We start from the raw sequence: 22,954 nt of genomic DNA on the forward strand, positions 1-22,954 counted from the left end.
TCCCAGGTTTGTGGAGAGAAAAAGGAAGGAGGAATAGAGGAGGCGCCGGGTGTAGCCCAGCTGTCCGCCATTCATGGCCAGTGCGGTGCTGTGCCACGCACTGGCGAGAGCATGCTCCCACGGTAGCAAGCAAGCAAGCAGGACGTGGTGGGCGAGAGGCGGTAAATTTTCATATAAATCACCGCTCCCGCCGCCAGCTCTACCCTTTTCACCGTGTTGCCGTTTTTCACCATGCTCTGTTCTTTGTCCTGCTCCGGTCGCCGCCGCTCTCCATCGCCGCCGGTCAGTCCACCTCACCAAGAACCACCGTCCAGAGCTCCTAAACTAACCCCTACAGCCACCGTCCAGCCCCAACACCCATGATCATCTCACCGCCATGTTCTTCTCCCAGTCTGACCGTTGCTTGTCTAGGTAACGACGCTGCCGCGGAAGTCTTGGATGCTTAAGTTCTGGGCATTGTCCGGGTGCTATTATCTTTATTTATGTTCATGCTTAATGTGGGTGGTATAAACTTATACTTAGCTATTGCTAATAAAGCTTGACGAACCAATTAAAATGCTGAATTGCTATTAAACCATAGCCTATCCTTGAATAGCATTACACTACACATTCCTCATGCTTGCTGAGTACCAACCATAAGTGTACTCACCCTTGCTAAAATAGCTACTTAGAACAAGTCAACTTTGAGGAGGTTCTTCAAGACTTCAAGGAGTTTTAGGTGTACGTGTTCCCCCCATCAACTACCCATGGAGTCGTCATCTTTGTCAGAGTTCCGCTGCTAGAATAAAGACTCTTTTTGCTATTCGTATTAAAGACTATCGGTCATGTAATAAATTCATACTCTTTTTACATTACAGCAATGTCTATGGTATTTACTGAAGTCGTTGCATATATGTAATTTGATTCTAGCGCACATGTGATTCATTCATCTAGTTGTGCCTTTAAAACCGGGTGTGACACCTCTTACCACGATTGCGCTCCATCTCTATCCCTTCGATCGAACCCTAGGTGCCCTCCCTCATCACCTCACGCAGACGTTCGCCACTGCCTCGCCTCCGTCATCGACCACACCATCGCCTTGACCACGCCATCACCTCCACCCTGCGCCACCATCAGATCCAACATGCACCGTCGTCTCATCCAAACGGGGGCTGACGTCTCCTACGACCAGGCGCCATCGTGTCCTATGCTCCAGTACTGAGGTCTCATCCAACCCTGCACCTTCATCTTGCGTTGAGTTCTCCTCCGGCGGCGCCCTCTCCCCCAACCTGAACTACACTTCTATTGCCTTTGTGAACCCCCTTGATGATATCCCCATCTCCTTATAGTTCCGTTTTGCCTATTCCCGTTGAATTCCGTGAATCGTAGCTCGTCCAAGCCTATCTCCGACAAGGTCCTAGCCATGGCCTATCTTCCATGCCATCATCGTTGTTAAAGATGATGCTGCAGCCGTAGATAACCACATCCATGGCTTATGTTCAATGATAAGTGTACCCGCTTCGCATAGACCCGGTATTCTGTGGACCGCTCGGCCCCTGAACTCATGGACCGAGTTCACAGTACTGAGTACCGCCCCAGCTGATGTCAGCACCACGTGGGTCCTTCCTCCCTTTCCAGTCCCCCACAGCCTCCCTCCCTTCGCGTCGATCGGATCAAGGCACGGCGACAACCCATTCCCTCATGCGCCACGCCATGCCATGCCCGAAGGCCAGCACACCTGACACCGTGTGCCATCCTTCGCCGGCCTTTGCTCAATCTGTCCTTCTTGATTGATTTGATTTTTCCCTTCTAATCCCCGTCCAAACCACTGGCACATTCTAGAGCTGAAGAGCGGCTGCTTGGAAGGTTGTACGGGATCTCTGGTAGAGGGCAGGGCAGGTGGATCCGGTAGGGTGCAACTAAGAGCGGAGGGGGATGGGGCAGGACGGATCCGACGCGGTGGAGCGAGGTGGCATAGGGAGGTGCGAAGGAGGCTGCTCGCCGCCAGCCCTGCGCGATCTCGAGCCCTGACAATCTCTCCCTTTCAGTCCAGGTATCTATCTCTCTCAATCCTCGGAGGTGCCCAGATTTCTCTTCTTCGTAGAGTTGGAACTATACAACACGTTAGACACGAAGATGCTAGTATGCCTATAGCTTTGATGAACCGGACATGATTATGCATATGCCCATTTTTGAGAGGGAGAAATATAATGTACTTGATGGATCAGCAAATGTACCAACATAAAAAAAAATGCCCCGGAGCACTGTATATATCACAATGGGCTCCAACAGCAGTTGTATATCATATACTTTTTGCAAAAGTACGCTGTCAAGTGTAAAACCATGCTACATCGGCTAGATTAAGAGTGTTTTCAATATTGCTATAATTTTTTCTCTCAGAGCCACCAAATTCTACCTACAACATCAAAGATTCTATTAGCCTTTTAGATTCCTTTGCACCGCATATTGTGTTTAGTCCATTTAGTTAAACCAGGTCAGTGCCACATGTACGTTAAAGCATTAAGAAACAGCTACTTGCTTACACCCTTGTATTCTTATGTTATTCCTTTGTATGCTTGTATGTGCTTGTGTAATCTGTATAGGAGGACCGCAGTTTGAGGAATTTGACGGTCAAGGCTTTGAAGACTTCGAGCAGCCGAAGCAAGTCCAGGAAGGCAAGTCATGCCCTTGATCACAACATGATCCTATGAAACCTTTACTTTTTATGTTCAATACACATATGCTATGCACGTTAAGTTTATAAACATGATGGGTCCTATTTAAGGTGTGCCTAATTTTATTCCCTATACCTTGATCAACCTGGGTTACTTTAATGTTGGGTAGCTCTTGCTTAGTTACTCAACTTGGTTATCGTGGTATTAATAAACCAATGTTTAACCTTATTTTATTTATGCTATACCTTTAATTAATACAAGATCACCATGCTTAATTGGAACATGGAGAACCACCCGGGAAACAGTGCAACCACTAGAACTATATGGCTCTGGTCTTAGCTAATTAATTAGACACTCTAGTTTGAAGCGGTCTTACCGAAAGGGCAAGAGGGGCGGCGGCAGATGGGGTATAACCCGGCCCTCAGACTAATCTGCTCTATGGTAGCTTCGTTGTCTTGAGAGAGCTTTATGCTCTGCTACTGATCCCAAAACAAAAGCGGGGTACTTCTTATTAGAGAATCTTTGTAAAGATCTCGCAGCATCCCTATGCAATCACACCTCGGAAGTGTGATATTATGCCTGGTCCGCACAACATGGTTGGGTCTAAAGTTCTTCTGAAGTAGGTAAAGATGTAAAAACCTCTGCAGAGTGTAAAACTGATCGATCAGCTATGCTCACAATCAAGAGCGGCCTGGACTCTCACATGATTAATTTATCGAAAGTTAAATTAAATTGTTGTTATTTATTGTTTTTATCTTTATTTATGTTCATGCTTAATGTGGGTGGTATAAACTTATACTTAGTAATTACTAATAAAACTTGACCAACCAATTAAAATGATGCATTGCTATTAAACCATAGCCTATCCTTGAATGGCCTTACACTACACAATCCTCACGCTTACTGAGTACCAACCATAAGTGTACTCACCCTTGCTAAAACTGCTGCTAGAACAAGTCAACTTTGAGGAGGTTCTTCAAGACTTTGAAGAGTTCTAGGCATACATGTTCCCCCAGTCAACTGCCTGTGGAATCATCATCTTCGTTGGAGTTGTGCTGCTAGAATAAAGACTCTTTTTGCTATTCGTATTAAAGACTATCGGGTCATGTAATAAATGTATACTCTCTTTACATTATGGTACTATCTATGGTATTTACGAAGTCGTTGCATGTGTGTAAATTGATCCTGGCGTACATGTGATTCATTCATCTAGTTTTGCCTTCAAAATTGTGTGTGACAGAAGTGGTACCAGAGCCATGTTACGCCTAGTTAGAAAATGGTCAAATTTAAGGATTATAATGCTTTAGTAGCCATTCGTACTTAATGCTTGTTTTAAATTTGCTTTAATAAGCTTATCGTTGCTTTTATCCCATCCTTATTGCTCTACTTGATCCTTTATCTAAATTCAATTTATTTTATTTTCTTTATCTTTCGATGGCCCGCACCAAGTGAACTACCTGCAAGAGTGTCATTCCTCGGTACCGTCCTCAGGAGCCCATGGAAGAGCCCGAAGACCTTGTCTACTACTACTATCCTGGTGATGACTCATATGAGGAGCTAGTGGAAGTGGAGAGTGAGGCAGAGTCAGAAGATGTAGAGATAGTCTATGAAGAGCTAGCACCTGCTCTAGCACCAGCACCTACTCCAGAGCCTGAAGCAGGTGATCCTGAAGATGCTCAAGGTGGTGAGTTGAATGCACCAGATGCTATGCTAGAGAAATGGACTCTAGAGTCAAGGGATGAGCTTGGGCAAGGGATTCCCATGGCTGAAAAGCTGAGAAGGACCTGGAACACATACAAGTGCGATCAGTATACTCACCCCCGGTATGTGACAAACTGGGAGGTGTCGGTGTTCCTCTACGAGGAAGATAACGATGGATGGAAGGAAGTGTTCGTCCACCATGATGCTGTTGAGAGGGATACCATGGAAGCTGGAGTCACTGAAGCTGCTAGGAGGGCACTCTATGTCCTCTCTCACAGGCAATGTCACCATTTGGAGCACACCAGCCGCAGATACACCCGGTACAGGGCAAGTGGAGAAGCCAAGGCATACATAGCCCCGGTCACTAGAAACTGCCCCTGTCTAGACAACGTCCATGAGCTGTTAGCTGCAACCAACACCGCCTTGGATGACACCAACAATGCGCTCTGTAGGGGCCAAGAGGAGTTGCATGAACACAGATGAGAGAGGGACAGGCTAGCTGCCATTGTGAGAGGAGGAGACCCCCCCAGAATATCCAGAAGTGGAGTTCAAGCCACTATCACCATCTCCCAAGAGACCTCGCTACAACTCACCCAACACCCGCATTGAAGACCTTTAGGAATTAGGAGTTTTAAAGTTTAAATTCAATGTAATCGATAGAATCGAACGTCATTTAGTTTAAGTGTGTGCTTAGCTTAAAGTGTGTTTGGAATGCTTGTACTTATGGCAAATGCTTGAGTTGGTTCTTTGTAATGAGTGCGTTGTGTTGTGGAGTAATTACTACGACAACATCAGTTTTTAGTAATAAAGTTGCTTAGTTTGGGTTTAATTCTGTCTCAATCAACCTTAATCTTGCACAATCTTGTTCTTCTATCTATCTATACCTATCCATCATGCAAGTTTTATTGGAACCAAATCTGTTCACGCTGCTCTCTGACACAACTGTACTATTTTATTTATATATCGAGCTACAGAACTCCAATTGATGTGAATCTAGTTCGGTTAGCTTCAGAATTTTGTGGGTTAATTTTTTTCAAAATTTCATAATTTGTGAACATTCTGACAGAGAGATACATATGAATTTGTGAAATAATAAGAACCTATTACTACTACCCGACACAGTCAAATTGTTTAATTCATAACTCAAGTTCTAGACCTCTGATTGAGATGATTCCAGTTGGCTTGGTTTCATAATTTTTTGTACTATGATCTGGAAACATTTCACTAATTTTGGATATCCTTGTGACATCTCTAGTGATTAAGAGACTAAATCAAGGAAATATTAAAGTGATTAAGAAATAAATCAAAGCTAACTCTAAATGACTAAGTGTTAAACACAATTATACTGAAGCGCTTGCGAAGCAAATAAAAGCAAATTTATATAAGAACATCATTTCTGGCCAATATAAAAGTGGTAGATCTTTTCAAACGGAGCAACTTTTATAATTGAGCATCATGAGCATCATTTGTGCATAATTGAGCATCTTGGCCAAGCATTGTTTAAGTTCACATAATTGTTGTTTATTGTTGAAATTCAAACTTGTAAAGCAACTCTAATTTCTGCTATGCAATTGTGCCTCTTGTTATTTTATTTAAATACTAAATGCAATTTGATGATTTTATAGTATTTTTTATTAATTTTTCAGTGATGTTTCCTTGCGTTAAAAATTTATTTAAGTTTCAGTTTTGGCTATTTTCTTTTGTTAATTGCTTGAGAACTTGAGTAGTTCTTTAGTAGATTCTTGTGCCATTGTGTTCTTTGTGATTTTATCTTTCAAATGAGTATTTTTGGAAGAACTTTGGGTGCCTGTAGCTAGATTGTTTGAGTGGGAAAAGTTGGCCGTTTTAATATTCTCCGAGCCCACGCGACACACTCCCCCCTCCCTCGCCTATAAAACCCAGCGCCGGCTTCTCCCAGACCATTGTTCCTCCCAAACCACCATTGCCAGTGACATTGCCACCTCCCGAGCTGCCATTGTCGTTGGAAATTCGCTGCCGATGGTGAGCCCCTATCCAATTCCTCGTGCCCAAAGCTTCCTTAGGCCGTCGCGCATCCATTTCGCCACTCACCGGCCGCCCTTCTCACCTATGCAGGCACCCCTGTCGGTGAGCTCCTCCGTCTCCATCTGGCAGCCCGTGGAACCCCTTCTGCGCTGTCGCTTCCTCATCGCCAGCACCTGCTAGTGAGACCCTGGCCCAGGGCACGGTCCTACCACCCTTCTCCCTCCTAACCACGCCTTCTCTCCCTGCTGCCGCCAGCCCCAAGGCCATGGCTGGCCATGCTGAGTTTGTGCCTGTGCCTTTATTTCTATCTATGTGCGCAAGGATGAGATGTGGGAAGATGCAGAAGGGTAGAGGGTTATGGGGAAGATTTCAGGGACCTTTGTGCGTAGAATCTTGAGATCTAAGGGTTGTTTTACAAAATGAAGTCGATTTTGATTTATTTCTAAGATTTAAATAGCTGCAAACTTGGAAAATGCATAGAAATGTGTAGAAAAATGCTAAAAATGTGAATCTTGTTTTGTTCAGTTCCTAATGACATCCAATTTATTTCAAAAATGTTTTTGTTCATGTTACTGTATTTGGTGCTATGATTTATTTTCTCTAAAAGTCATTAAATGCTTTATAAATCATTTGGTGATCTAACAATTGTAAAACTAATTTTGTCAGCTTCCATTTAAGATGCATGCTCCAGATCTGCAACTTGTGTTAAGAGAATCTATGGTGTTCATGCTGTTTTAATTCTAATTGCCTATTTGCTATCTTAATAATGTTATTTGCATGATAATTAGTGAAAAATTGATAAAAATGCAAATAAGTTTGGTTAGATTCTTGATGCTGCCTGACTAGTAAAAATACTTGTTCCTATAAAATATGTGTTTTTATCGCTTAATAAAAATACATGATGTTTAATCTCCTTTTTGAGGAATAAATAGTTCTCATGCTCATAAAATCCTAAACAATTCACAGTAGCATATGTTAGTGTTGCAAATCCTTTTGTAAAATTTGTGGAACCAAACTGATAAAACTCTAGTTAAAAATTATTCTTCATGTTTTGCAATTTAACACTTTTTGATTTTTAGTGAATTCTGTGATTGTCAAATCTATCTTAAATTTTTACAATAACATTCTTGTGTAAAAGAAAAGCTCCTGTAAAAATATCATGTTCATATCTTAACAGATGCGTCCTAAAACATTTATTCATGTTAAAAGCTAGTTAAATTAATAAAGATAATTGCTACTAGGATTTGTAGGTTCACAAATGATTAATTATGCTTTTCATCAGTATCATGATCATCCCTAAAAAGTTGGCTAAAAAGTACCAACATGACACAACCTATTGCCTTTTCAATGATAAGTTTGTAAGAATTTTATATGTATACACAATCACCAACAAATTAGAATCTATGTTTTCTTTCCAACCATGCTTGCTTTGTGAAGAAAAGAAATGATTATAAACCTGTCTAGGTGAATGTGGCCGAAAATACACCCTATGCTTTTGCAATGATTAATGAAATGCTACCTACATCATGAAGGATTATAAATGAAATCTTATGCATATGTATCTCGTGTAGAAGCTAACCTCGCGGACGAAACTTACGAGCTGGTCCCGAAAGCTGAAGAAGAACACCTACCTGTGGAGTTGAACCTGATTGAGACAACCCAAGACCCGAACCTAGATTCGGAAGAGCCCAAGGATAACTTAGGACAAGAAGGCAAGCCACGGAGCATAACCTTAGTTTCTAAATTATGCAATACTTATGTTACTTATGTTTGTGCATTAAGTTCATAGGAGTTGCTTGAAACGTTAGTTACATGCACCTAGTACCCATGACTTGAATACTAGCACGTTAAGTCGAGTAGCTGCTATGCTAAATAGGGATTTGAACGTACTAAAGACATGCTGAGAGAATGGGGAATCGGTAAGCCTAGTACCTGATTGAACCAGCATGGACCTTTACCTCGCTCTCTCTAGAACTGGGTTCCCATGCGGCCTCATGTGGGTACAAGTGCAGCCACGGTACGGCGTTGTTCCGGAACCGTGGGGCATTGTATCCAAAGGAAGTGGGCTCTGGACAAGCGCCGCAAATTAACGGGAACCGTTGATATATGCAAACCCATCGTGGTATGCATATGTCGTGTGTTTAGGTCCACCTTGCAAGGTTAAGAAATTTGATTCGAATCGTCTGTTTCTCACAGTTTGGGACTGCTTGACCTCTTTTCTTGCATTGAGTAAGAAGGTAAATAAGGATGATGCTTGATTAAATTGCTTGTTCTACCATGCTTGTTTAGAATAGGTGCTTACCTAGAATGGTTAATCAACTAGAACTTGGTACTAAAACTTGAAAGTAAGGATCCACTTTAGAAGCTTTTGGTAAAAACAAACCCCTCAGCCAAAAAAATGTTGCATGTCTAGCAGTCGGTGGATTAGATACCACCTGACGGGTAAGTCTTGCAGAGTATTGGTATACTCAGCCTTTCTTGTGGCTATGTTTTTAGGTAATGTTGATGTGGATGATGTACTAGTGTTACTTGACCATACCAGCTTCCTCCAGGATGGACGATTGAGTGGGACCCATCCTCAGTGGGCAAGGACCGTGGTGAGTGATATCATGGATGACTTCACCATGGTATCGTGTATCGACGTTAGAACTATCGCTTATTTCCATTGCAATTGAACTCTAAACACTTTTTATGATTTGAACTCTGAGCTGCTTTATGCATTTGAACACTCGATTTGTAATAACTTAATTGGGACCTCTGTGATAATTACATCTCGATTGTTGTAATCTCTGGGCTCATCTTCGTGGGAGTGTTGTATGCTTGTTTTAATCAGAAATACGTGGTTGTATCGGGTGAAACCCGACAAACTGCCATTTTTAATTCGATTAAAATATCTATTCGCATTTGAGGCAATGTTGAATACATTTTAGTCGGGTTAATTTGGATGGTTCTGCCACAATCCTGACCGAGAGTTTTACCTGATTTATTGGAACAAGAGAATGTGTTTTAACTAGACTTCATATCATATTATCTTTCTGAATTATCTCTTGTACAACTATCTAAATCTCACATTCCTAACAATCAGATGGTGTTCACCAGGTTCAGATCAGGAGTTGATCAGCTCGCATAGCCTCACCGGAGAAGCAACAACACTAACCCTGCTCCTCACCAGAATTAGGAAGTACCTGCAGTAAATGGATCAATTTCTTTCAGCCTAGACTCGGCTCCTCCAGAACATGGCCAACACCATGGCAATCATGCAGGCTCAGATGAACAACAACAACAACAACAACCAGCAATAGCTGTCGAGAGACAAGCAACAAGCCCTCGACGTTCTCTCACTCTACTGGTCCACTTCAAGCTGATGATTGGTTGAAGGCAGTAGAGAAGATGCTTACCATCACCTAGTGCAATGATAGGGAGAAGGTCTTGTATGCCTCAGGATAACTTGAGGGATCTGCTGTAGACTGGTGGGATACCTACACCACCGCACATGCTGCTGCAGACACTATCACCTAGCAAGAGCTTAGGAACAGCTTCAGGAGCCACCACATTCTTGCTGGCCTCATGAAGCTGAAGAAGGAGTTCCTCGCTCTCAAGTAGGGAACGATGTCTGTGAGTGAGTACAGAGACAAATCCATCCAATTATCTCACTATGCACCTAAAGACGTGGCAGATGATGAGAAGAAGCATGAGCTATTCCTGGAAGGATTGATTGGACCACTCTAGTACCAGCTGATGTCTCACACCTTCCCATCCTTCTAGATGATGTTGGACAAGACGATTGGCTTGGAGCACAAGTGCAGTGAACTGGGGGAGATGAAGAGGAAGTTCATCTTACAGGGACAGTCTGGGAGCAACACTCGCCCTCGCTTCACTCCACAGTAGGGGACGCCACTCTGCTCTGGGGGCCCAAGTGGGAACTTTGAGCAGCATCAATTCCAGCGCCCAGCTCAACAGTTCCAGCACCCCATCCAGCAATTCCAGTACCCCGTTCAGTAGACTCTGCACCCAAGCTTCTAGCAGAACCGCCAGTACACCCCTGCAAGCACCTAGTGAAGCCCAACATTCCTGTGGGCAACACTTGGTACAAGTGTGGACAGGTTGGCCACTATGCCAACAACTGTCCTAAGAAAAATAGCCAGAACACCCCCATGCAGAACAATAGTGACCTAAGGTAGAATCATTAGATGCAACAGCTGAGGATTGGAAACTAGACCCCGCAGGGCAACCAAGGATAGAAGAACTACATGCGTGGCAAGGTGAACCACGTGAATGCTCAGACTGCTCAAGAAGCTCTAGAAGTAGTGCTTAGTATGTTCCTTGTCAACTCAACCCCTGCTCAATTTTATTTGATTCTGGAGCATCACATTCTTTTATTATCTCTCAATATGTGGCCAAGCACAATCTTCCCATCTGCGTCATGAAACTTCCCATATTTGTTAGCTCACCTTGGGGAAATATGAAAGCACTCTATTCTTGTCCAAATATTAATCTCAAAATACTGGGTAAAGACTTTTGGTCCACCCTGTTAGTATTGGAATCAAGTAGGATTGATGTGATTCTTGGGATGGGCTGGTTTTCATCATGTGATGCAGTGATTCAGTGTGCCAAGAGGTCGGTTCTTCTTACAAACCCTGATGGAGAAAGAATTGAGTTTATGGCTACTCTACCATCAGCAGCGGATTGTATGGTGAATCGGTTGGATGGAAAGGCTTTGGAGGATATCAAAGTAGTGTGTGACTACTTGGATGTATTTCCAGATGAGTTACTAGGTATGCCACCTAACCGAGATATTGAGTTTGTTATTGATCTTTTACCTAGCACTGCACCTATTTCTAAGCGTCCATATAGAATGTCTGTTGATCAATTAAAAGAGCTTAATAAACAACTAAAGTAAGTTTTGGATAAGGAGTTCATTCGCCCTAGTTCAACACCATGGGGAGAACTAGTCATCTTTGTAGAAAAGAAGGATGATACGTAGAGGATGTGTGTGGATTACAGATCGCTTAATGAGGTGACCATCAAGAACAAGTACCCATTGCCTTGCATTGAAGATTTATTTGATCAGGTGAGAGGAGCCAAGGTATTCTCCAAGCTTGATCTGCATTCTAGCTATCATTGGATGAAGATAAGGCCATCCGACATTCCCAAGATCACGTTCACCACCAGATATGGTCTCTATGAGTATACAGTCATGTCTTTTGGGTTGACTAATGCATCGGCCTATTTTATGTATCTAATGAATAAGGAATTCATGGTGTATCTTGATAAGTTTGTTGTGGTATTCATCAATGATATCCTGATCTACTCCAAGAATGAGGAAGAACATGAGGAACATTTGAGGTTAGTACTTCAGAAGCTAAGGAAAAATCAGTTGTATGCGAAGTTCAGCAAGTGTGATTTCTGGCTGAATGAGGTTTCCTTTCTTAGTCATATCATCACTAATGGAGGGATTGCAGTGGATCCAAGCAAAGTCAGGGATGTTCTAAAGTGGATGCCGCCACAGATAGTTATAGAAGTTAGGAGTTTCCTTGGACTCGCAGGATACTACCGCAGGTTCATTGAAGGATTCTTTTAAATAGTGAAGCCTCTCACATCACTATTGGAGAAGGGAAAGAAATTTAAATGGACTAAAGCCTGCCAAGCCAGCTTTGAGGAGTTGAAGAAGAGATTGACTATAGCTCCAATGCTAGTGATGCCAGATCTGCAAAAGAGTTTTGATATCTATTGTGATGCGTCTCGACAGGGCTTAGGCTGTGTTCTTCTGTAGGAAGGACATGTTATAGCCTATGCATCCAGGCAATTGAAGAAACATGAGCAGAATTATCCTACTCATGATTTGGAGCTAGCAGCAGTAGTGCATGCCTTGAAGATTAGAGGCATTATATTCTTGGAACCAAGTGCCAGATCTACACTGACCACAAGAGTCTGAAGTACATCTTCACTTAAAAAGACCTTAATCTGAGACAACACCGTTGGTTGGAGCTGATCAAGGATTATGATCTAGAGATTCATTACCACCCTAGTAAAGCAAATTTGGTTGTACATGCCTTGAGTCAGAAGGGTCATGCCAATATGGCTCTAGCATTCCAAATACCTGATGAATTGATGAAGGACTTTGAGAAACTCAACTTGGGGATAGTTGCTCATACTAACAAAGTGACTATGGAAGTAGAATCGACTCTAGAGCAAGAAATACGGAAGGGACAGCTTGAGGATGCCAAGATCAAGGAGATCAAGTAACTTATGGAAGATGGAAAAGCTCCAGATTTCACAGAGGATGATCAAGGGACTAAATGGTTCAGAAAGAGGATTTGTGTACCGGATGTGGGAGATCTCAAAGACACCATCTTTTAGGGAAGCTCATGAATCAACCTACTTTATCCATCCTGGTAGCACCAAGATGTACCAAGATTTCAAGGAGAAGTATTGGTGGTATGAGTTGAAAAGAGATGTGGCTAAGCATGTAGCCTTGTGTGATATATGCCAGAGGGTCAAGGCTACACATCAGAGATCGGCTAGATTGCTTCAACCATTAAAGGTGCCTGAATGGAAGTGGGAGGGAATCAGTATGGATTTCATTGTTGGTTTACCGCGCACCCGAGATGGATATGATTTAATATGGGTTATAGTGGATCAATTGACCAAGGTTGCTTACTTCATTCCAGTGAGGACCACCTATATTAGGTCCAAGTTGGCAGAGTTGTATATGTCAAGGATTGTGTGTTTGCATGGTGTACCCAAGAAGATAGTGTCTGACAGAGGTAATCAATTCACATCCCATTTCTAGCAGAAGATGCATGAATCCATGGATACAAAGCGGAATTTCAGCTCAACTTATCATCCTCAGATAGATGGATAGACTAAGAGGACAAATCAGATTCTAGAGGATATGTTGAAAGCCTGTGCCCTAAAACATGAAGGTAGTTGGGATAAGAGTTTGCCCTATGCTGAGTTCTCTTATAACAACAGCTACCAAGCCAGTCTCAAGATGTCACCCTTTGAGGCTCTATATGGAAGGAACTGCAGAACCCCCCTGTCTTAGAGTGAGACAGGAGAAGGCCTATTATTTGGGCATAAGATTATCCAGGAAGCTGAAAGGAAAGTTCAGATAATTAGAGAGAACCTAAGGGTAGCTCAATCCAGGCAAAAGAGTTATGCTGATACTAGAAGGAGAGAGTTGACCTTTGAGAAAGGTGATTATGTGTATCTTAAAGTGTCACCTATCAGACATTTGCACAGATTTAAGGTTAAACGGAAGTTGTCACCTCGATTTGTAGGACCTTTCAAAGTTCTAGAGAGAATGGGAGAAGTAGCTATTCAATTGGAGTTACCCAATTAACTCTCAGATGTGCATCATGTGTTCCATATCTCCCAGCTAAAGAAGTGCCTTAGAGTTCCAGAGGAACAATTACCTATGGAAGAGTTAAATGTACAAGATGATCTCACCTACACTGAATACCGTATCAAAATCTTGGATACTTTAGCACGAGCTACCAAGAACAGGGTGATCAAGTTCTGCAAGGTACAGTGGAGTCACCATGCAGAGGATGAGGCAAGATGGGAAAGGGAGGATGAACTGAAGGCAGAATCTTCCCAGCTCTTTGCTAATCCATCTGAATCTTGAAGATGAGATTCTTCTTAAGGGGGGTAGGATTTGTAACACCCTAATTTTCAACTTTTGCAATTTAATAAAATTTGTTAGAACTTAGTTGCATGTGTCTAAGGATTTTAAGGTTGTATTTAAATTTTCTTGGGCATTTAAATCTTTTTCAAAATAAATTAATGAATCATAGGAGTTCATTGTTGCATTCATGCTGATGCATTGTTTTTGGTTTCTTGAATTCAAATTTGTGTTTGACTTCATTTATTTGAATGTTTTTAAACAATAGGAAACCTTTTCCTTTTTCCCTCCTTTCGCTTCTTCCTTTCGGCCCATTTCACCTTTTCAATCCAGCCGCAGCAGCTTCTCGCCAGGAAGGCCGGCCCAGCTTCTCCACTCCTCCTCCACACCGCGTTGGCCCGGTCCCGCACCGCGTCAGCCGCCTCCGCCTCTCCCGTCGACAAGGGGACCCCACTTGTCATCCCCCTCCTCCCACCGTCTCCGCGCCACACCTGAGCTGGACTCGAGTCCGAGCTTGTGCCGCCCCCGCATGCGTGTCTGCCTCAGCTTTGGGCCCGCACGCCAAGGCCAGCCTCTGGGCTATAAAAGTAGCCACTGCCATCCCCGAAGACCTCATCAACCCTAGCGTCTCGCACCCTCGAGTTCCATAGCACTGCAACCCTAGCCGCTGTTGGAGATAGATCCCCAGTACCTGCAAGGAAGGAAGAAGACGGACTCCTACCAGTATTTCTCTATAATCCTACTAGGACTCATACCATGTAATCTTACTAGGACTCCAACCTTATAATCGACTAGTAATCTCGAACCCTGCAGTATATAAAGGAGGGCAAAGGTCCCTAGATCGGTAGGCGAAGGCCTCATAGAACCACAAAGAAGGATGAAATCCTCAACACCAAATAACACCCAAGTGCAGGGCAATATATACAACACCCTAAACAGGACGTAGGGTATTGCGCTACTCTAGCTGCCCAAACCTATATAAATCTGTGTTTTGTGTCCTCACTTTTACCTTCGAGTTCCAGGTTCGACGATCCCCCACCAACCAATTTACTACCTTGGGATACACCTCGGTAAGTTGCTGGGTATAAAACACCAACATTTGGTGCATCAGGTAGGGGCCTCCGTCTAGTTGGCTTCATCAACAATCGACACGGCTTCGTCAACAATCGTCCATGAATCAAGCTAAGTTAGTTTTTTAATTATTTTATATAAATTTTTCGGCTTGTTTTCTGCATGCAGGGCAACGCGCTGACTACTTATTTGTGTACACCTCTCAACGGGAATTACCCTCCACAGCTACACTTTGCCAATTATTCCTAGGGCATGTTGACCGACAACCATAGACTTGGTACACCGAATTACGGAGGCTATCGCCATGGGTTTGGTGCACCAAGTTCCGTAAGCTCCACCAAAGGCTTGGTACACCAAATTAGGAGGCTATGCCACAAAGTTTGGTGCACTAAGTGCTGCAGGCTCGCAGGGTTACACCCTAAGGAGGCAAAAATCATATGCACGGCAACACGCGCTCTTCTCGCCAAAAGGCAGAAAAGTATCAACGATTACTTTAAGCGCAATCGCACTCTCTTTTCGTCGCAATGCCGCCTACTTATTTTAAATGTATTCTCTTAACGGTCACCAATATCCTTGAGTAGAACACTCCTTAATTCATGATAGCCTCAGATCTTCTGTCATGCCTAAACGCTAGGACACGAGACAAAGACCTCTATAGCATCAGTGCCAGTACGCATACACGAGACAAAGATCTCACATGCAATGCCAATGGCTAAATAGAGACAGAGAGCCTAAACATAATAGGCTAACTACTCGGGAGAAATATGGCCGAAATAAGAGCATGACACACAACATTTACATTATATTCATCACTGAATAAATTTCAATAGTTCCAAATTCTACAAATATGCTACATAATGTATGCATTTCTTTTTCTAGGTCAAATTTCGGTGACGACTCACTAGGACACTTAGTGTACCTATAATGGCTCCACTAGCTCCCAGGCTCGGGGGCTAAGCGCCAATTACTACTCGGAATATCTCCAGTGGCTCAGCTAGCTTCCAAGCTCCAGGGCTAAAGTGCCAATTACTACTCAAAATACCTTCGGTAGCTCCGCTAGCTCTCAAACTCGGGGGCTAAGTACCAATAACTACTCGACGTGGCTCCTACGGCTCACCTTGCGAATAAGCTCGGGGGCTGGATGCCGCAAAACTCTCGGATGATGACTTGTGTGAAGACTAAAGACCCTCGGATTGATTAATTAATCATTCCAAGGCTCGGGGGCTGATAAACTATAGACAACAGTTGATTTTTTTTCAAGATAAAAGAAGAAGATTCAAGATTTTATTGACCCTCAGCCTGATTTTTCGATTCAACCTAAGACTCGGGGGCTACTCCATATGCAGTGCGACTTCCACCGCCCTCCATATCACATTCCAAAGATGAAGATTACAAAATCAAGACGATTAAGGGCTTGAGCACACCATAGCCTCATGGTAGCTTTGAGGAACTTTGAAGATTCAGTTAGACAAAGTACTCAAAGAGTACCGAAACTACTCAGCAAGGATCTAAAAAGTACTCAAGGCTGCTGCATTCGACTATGAAGCGCTGGGGGGCTTGTTGGGGATAGATCCCCAGTACCTGCAAGGAAGGAAGAAGACGAACTCCTACTAGGATTCCTCTGTTATCCTACTAGGACTCATACCATGTAATCCTACTAGGACCCTACCTTGTAACCGGCTAGTAATTCCGTCCACTGGAGTATGGGTCCCTTGATCAGTAGGCGAAGACCTCATAAAACCACAACAGAGGACGAAATCCTTAACACCGAACAATAGGCCTAGGGCGCAATATACAACACCTCAAATAGGACGTAGGGTATTACGCTACTCTGGCAGACCAAACCTGTATAAATCTGTATCTTGTGTCCTCGCTTTTACCTTCAACCTCCAAATCCGGTGATCTCCCACCAACCAATCTACTACCTCGGGATAAACCTCGATAAGTTGCCGAGTACAAAACACTGACAGCCGTCGCACGAGCTCGAGCCCATCATCGTTGTTTAAAGCCACTGTCGCCCTTTCGTCGACAAGGACACCGCCCGAAGCACCGCAAGAAGGTGAGGAGGCCACCCGTGAAGTTCTTGTGGCTTCCTCCACATAGATGAGCTCGCCAGAGTCACCGTCATCGCCGCTGTGCTGCCTCTCCGAGCTGCATGTCGCCGCCGCCGTGCAATCGACCGCAAGGACACCCTAGATGCATTCACCGTGCACTCCGCTTCCTCTAGGGCTAGTTCCAATCGCAAATCGTACCTGGACGTTCAATTTCGAGCGAGTTCCGGTGAGTCACACGCCACCACCGCTGCCGCGCACAGCTGCTCCGCCACCCACGATCCGCCAGTCGAGTCCCAGATGACCGTAGTCGCCCGATCTTGATCCAACGGTCCGGATAAGATCTGACCCAGGTCAATACCAGTCAAACCCCGTACCGTGCCATTCTTTTTGCTAAAGAGTTCTTGGGTTTTGTAGTTTTTGCACCCGAGGTTGTGGCGGAACCGCTCAAATTAACTTAGCTAAAGCACAATTAAATTGCCTAACACGCGATCATGTACTTTAATCAAGTAAACTCGGCAGACCGTCGGATTTCATCCGATAAACCACTTCACAGGACTGAGAAAGCATAGCTCACACGAAGGTGAGTGGTTCCAGAGATTACAATAGATCATCCAAATTAACCCAGTTCATTAATTTATTACAACATCAGGTTCGAAATTAAACATAGTTTGCAGAGTTCTCAAGCAGTGGAAATAAACAAACGGAAGCTAACGCCGTTGCCGAACATCATGACGAAGCCGATCATGACATCAATGATTCCGGTCCTCGCCATCCGAGGAGGGATCCCACTCGACCGTCCACCCAGGTGGAAGCTGAGGAGGCCAAGTGCCACTTGCAGCAAGCTCAAAGGCGTCAACATCACCTGAAAGAGATATGCCACAACAAGGCTGAGCGACTACGCTCAACAAGACTTAACCAACCGGTGGTACTAATCCACCAACACCTAGACATGCAAGCGTTTTGGCTCTGGGGTTTGCTTTTTGCCAAAAGCAACTAAAATAGGTCCATACTTTCAATATTTTAGCCACAAGTTCTAAGTTCATTTACTTGTCTAGGTCAACAACTATAAAAAACAGGCATAGTTTCCATACAATTTATGACAAGTATTCATATTAAGATCATCATCAAGTTCCATTCTTACTCAGTGTAGCATAGAGATCAAGTAGTCCTAATCTGTGAGAGGCAGACGAATCGATTCGAATTTCTTAACCATGCATGACGAACCTAATCTCACGACATCCGCGCACCACGAAGGGTCGCTTCACTTGTCCGTCGTCCCCATCAAGTCCTAAACCCATGTCGGGCCCACTTCTCTTGGTACAAGACTCCATAGTCCCGGCCTATGCTATCCTATGACCGCACTTGTCACCACATGCGGCCGCAAGGGAACTCCGTTCCAGAGAAAGTGGAACGAACTGTTCACATCCTAGTTCAATCAGGTACTAGGCTTCCCCATCCCATTCTAGGTATGAGATTAGTACTTTCAAACACTTGATCACGAACACTATCACATCTCGACCTTAGTCCCAATTCATGTAGACAGATGGGGCAATCCACCTACCACCAAAATAGTTCACAAAGCCCTACCCCATCCATCGTGAGTGACAGTTAATCACTCGACTTTTACCGAGTCCTATTAAGCATTGCAACTACTCGACCTATCATACTAGTTTTCAGACAAAAGGGACTAATTCATGCATCTATGGTTTCAAGAAACTCCTAAAAACGTAAATGCACAATCTAGCAACCAAAGTATTGCAAGTAGTTAAAGATAGGAATTTATGCTTCGGGGCTTGCCTTCACGCGGGGAGGTAGCAAACTAGTCTTTGGCGTGCTCGGGCTCGGCTCCTGTAGGCGGTGGCTCAGCTATGGCTCCTTCCTCTGGCGTCGGGTAAAACTCGTAAGTCCCGTCTGCGAGGTTCAACTCTACACAAATGCAATGCATTAAGTTAAATTCTCAACTTTTCATAGGATGTACACACGAGTCAGTGCTGAAGAAGAAGAAGTATAAGCCACATTGACCTAAACAAGATTCTGAACTTCTTTATTTACATGAGGAAGGTGGGGTGTGGTACAAGCCGGGGGTTGATTCGATGGCGATTGTGTACATATATACATCTCCACTTTATTTAACTTTAGATCGGAAAGTTATCCTAATTCTGAATGTGCCTTTGTATCTCTTCCAATATTACCTTTATTTCCTTAAGGTAGCTTGTACTAAACATTTTTATAGCCGAAACTGTACTAAGACTGGTCATGAAATTTTAACAGTGAGTTATCAGGGTGAAATAGAGCCTCCGGTGAATTTCTCACAATTTTTAGTGAAGGGCATCTTTTTCTATACCTTTACCCTTTCTATTCTTCCCTAAATAGGAAAGTGGTACATCTATTTATTTCTGGTGGTTTCCATATTTTTTCCTCAATTTGCATTACACCACTGATTTAAACTAGAAGGTTTCATATTTTTCTCAGCTCTAGTTTAATTGTTATGCAAAAAGACAAAAACACTCTTAGATTTCCATGGCAAAACCTAAATAGAGGATTAAACTTCTGAGCTGGGCTCTAAAACATTTTTCCAAGCTTCTTCTATCTGAAGCAGACATATGAGAGTTGGATTTATCTTTTTATCATTTTTCTATGATTTGTTATGATTTAAATGGCTTAAATAAGAATTAAAACATATAGCATTAATTCCAGCAGTGACATATGCCAAAAGTATTTTTATTAAAAACTACTCTTTATTTTGAGCCTAGAAAAATTGGTTTGACATTTTTGTGAATTTTCTACGAATTTTAGTGAATTTTTCAAGGTTAAACATATATCCTGCCGATATAAAAAGAAAAACCGAGGTGAACTTACGGTCTAACCCCTAAGTCTAGGGTTTAATCACGCAAAGGTCCCTAGTTTTAGCGCTAAGGCTCCTAGTTCACCTTTCCCAATTGCAATTGGGTCCCCAGCGGCGCACGGCGGCGGGCAGGCAAAATCCCGGCGATGCGCCGGCGGCCTAGGGAAGTTGAGTGGCCGGGAGGGTTTACGGGCTCACCTTGGGCCGGTTTGAAGCGGTTGGGGGTGACGGAAAGGCTTGGCCGGGGATGGAACGGTGGAAGGCGGAAAGTTTCAGGTGGCAGCAAAGTCCGGCGGTGTTCCAGCAGCGGTGGAGCTTCTCGCGGGCAACAAGTAAGCTCTAGAGCTACGCGAGAGGGAGGCAAAGCGGCTGGTGCGGTCGGCAAGGTGCGGGGTCGAGCGGAAGGTGGAGCTCCACGGAGAGGGTGTGCGGCAGAGCTGGGAGTGGAAATAGGGGAGCGCGGCGAGGTTTGGGCGAGCGGGGAAGGGGGCACCGGCGGCGCTGGGCTCCTATTTATAGGGCCAGGGCAGAGTGGCGAACGAGGCGGGGTCATGGCTCTGGCGGGCGGGACTGGAGGGAAGCCGGGGTGTTGCTGCAGCCATTAATGGAGACGACGCCATTAGCGGACAGAGGAGAGGGAAGTGGCATGGCAGGCGAGGGCGCTACAAGCAAGGTGGGCAGGCGCGAGCAAAGCGAGTGTGCGCGGGAGTGATGGCTTTGTCAGGCGTCGGGTTGGCGAGGCTAGGCCCGAAGCGTCACAGCTGGGGTGGCAATTGGTGGAGGCAGCGGCGCACTGGTAGGCGGGTGCGGGTGCGGGGGCGCGTGCTCGACAGCGGTGGGGTGTTCCCTCGGGCGAGGCAAGGCGAGGCAGCGGGCAGGGCATCCGCGCTCTCGACGGGGCCGCTGGCGCATCGACCTAGCTTGTCACGGCCGAGGACGGGACGATGGGGTGGTGCCGGTGGGCTAGCGCCACGGGGCGGGCGGCAAGCAGAGCGCGACGCACGCACGCTCGGGCACGCTCTGGCCGAGTGATCCGTGGATCATTTCACCGGGCGGGTCTTCAAGCACCTAGATCTCCCGATTCTTGAACAGCACAGCATTAACTCCCTTTACAGAAGTTGTAGTCCTCAAACCAAAGTTCAAGTTTGGCAATTGAACCGAGTTCAGAATCACAACAGATTTGAAGATTCAAAACCTCAAAGTTTAGAGGATGCCGGTTTTTCGGACTTAGGCAGAAACGGTGGTTTTGGGCTGTTTTCAAGGTTTTTCACTGGCTTGAGCTGCGATTTTGAAAAGCTTCGGAGGTGAACTGGTCTAAGGTCAAATTAACAAAGTTGTTGTAGAAACTTAGTTCGCAAACTCTTATAAAGAAATTTGCTGATGTTTGGTTCAACTTTTAGGAGATAAACTCGCACTAAGGTGCCAGGTTCGGCTGATTTCCAGACTTAGCCTGGATTGCCAAAAGAGGCTGGGTTGACCAAACTAAGTGACTTTGATCTGAATTTTGAAGGCTTTCAGGGCATATTTAGAACTTACTCCTTAAATAAAAGTTGTTAAGGTCCCAAAGATCTAAAACTTTGGTATAGGGCTCAGCTCAAGTTGACATTAGAAATTTCGAAATAGAGAGCCCTAAAGTTGGGACTTTACTGTTTTTCTTAAAATCAATATAGATTTGTACTTCGAGTTTTTTGAAGGGCTTCTGCTCAGATTCAAGCAAAACACCAAAAATGAAAGTTGTTAGGAAGGTTGAGTTATACAACTCTTAGTTGGACAGATTTTTAAGTTCTTAAGCAAAAATTTAATTTACTGCTCAGACAGCGTTAGAGCTTGCGAGAGGCAAAAGTGTCCTTTCACTGGCCTTCATCACCGTCAAAGTTCTTCTTTATGCACTTATGACTGGTTTAGGATTTAAACATGGTTTAATTAAACTAGGTTGTTACAGAGGTAGAGCGCAGTTCAAAAGTAATTAGATCTAGGTCCTTTTTCCTCTATTTTAGCCCCTAATATTTTGTAAAATAGTGCCCGCCGTCCTTGCCCCACTCTTTTATGTGTTAAACATTTGGTTTACATACGTATTTATGTTTTAGCCTTCGGTTTCTCACAGCTTAGCCCCTGAAAGTTTAGTTTTCGTGCAGATAAGCCCCAACACCTTGTTTAGTTCATATCTTTAGCGTTTTAGATCCGTTTTAACTGATTCTTTTCTCTATGAGTTCGTATTGATGCATAGATTAGTTTTATGATCTTATTTTGCTCTGTTGCTACTCTTTGGTGTGTTGTTTTCTTATTTTATTCTTTCGTATGCTTGTATGTGCTCGTGTGATGCATATAGAAGGACCGCAGTTTGAGGAATTCGAAGGTCAAGGCTTTGAAGACTTCGAGCAGCCGGAGCAAGTCCAGAAAGGCAAATTGTGCCCTTGATCACAACTTGATCCTATGCAACCTTTACTTTCATGCTCAATACACATATGCTATGCACGTTAAGTTTATAAACATGATGGGTCCTATTTAAGGTGTGCCTACTTTTATTCCTTGTACCTTGATCAACCTGGGTTACTTTAATATTGGGTAGTTCTTGCTTAGTTGCTCAACTTGGTTATGGTGGTATTAATCAACCAATTCTTAAACTTGTTTTATTTATGCTATACCTTTCATTAATACAAGATCACCATGTTTAATTGGAACATGGAGAACTACCTAGGAAAACAGTGCAACCACAAGAACTATATGGCTCTTGTCTTGGCTAATTAATTAGAGACTCTAGTTTGAAACAGTCTTATCGAAAGGGCAAGAGGGGCGGCAGCAGATGGGGTACAACCTGGCCCTCAGACTGATCTGTTCTATGGTAGCTTCGCAGTCTTGAGAGAGGTTTATGGTCTGCTACTGATCCGAAAACTTAAGCGGACTACTTCTTATTAGGGAATCTTTGTAAAGGCCTCGCAGCGTCTCTATGCAATTACACCTCAAAAGTTTGGTATTATGCTTGGCCCACACAGTATGG

Source organism: Setaria italica, chromosome II, assembly GCF_000263155.2.
Source record: "Setaria italica strain Yugu1 chromosome II, Setaria_italica_v2.0, whole genome shotgun sequence".
Taxonomy (NCBI): Eukaryota; Viridiplantae; Streptophyta; class Magnoliopsida; order Poales; family Poaceae; genus Setaria; species Setaria italica.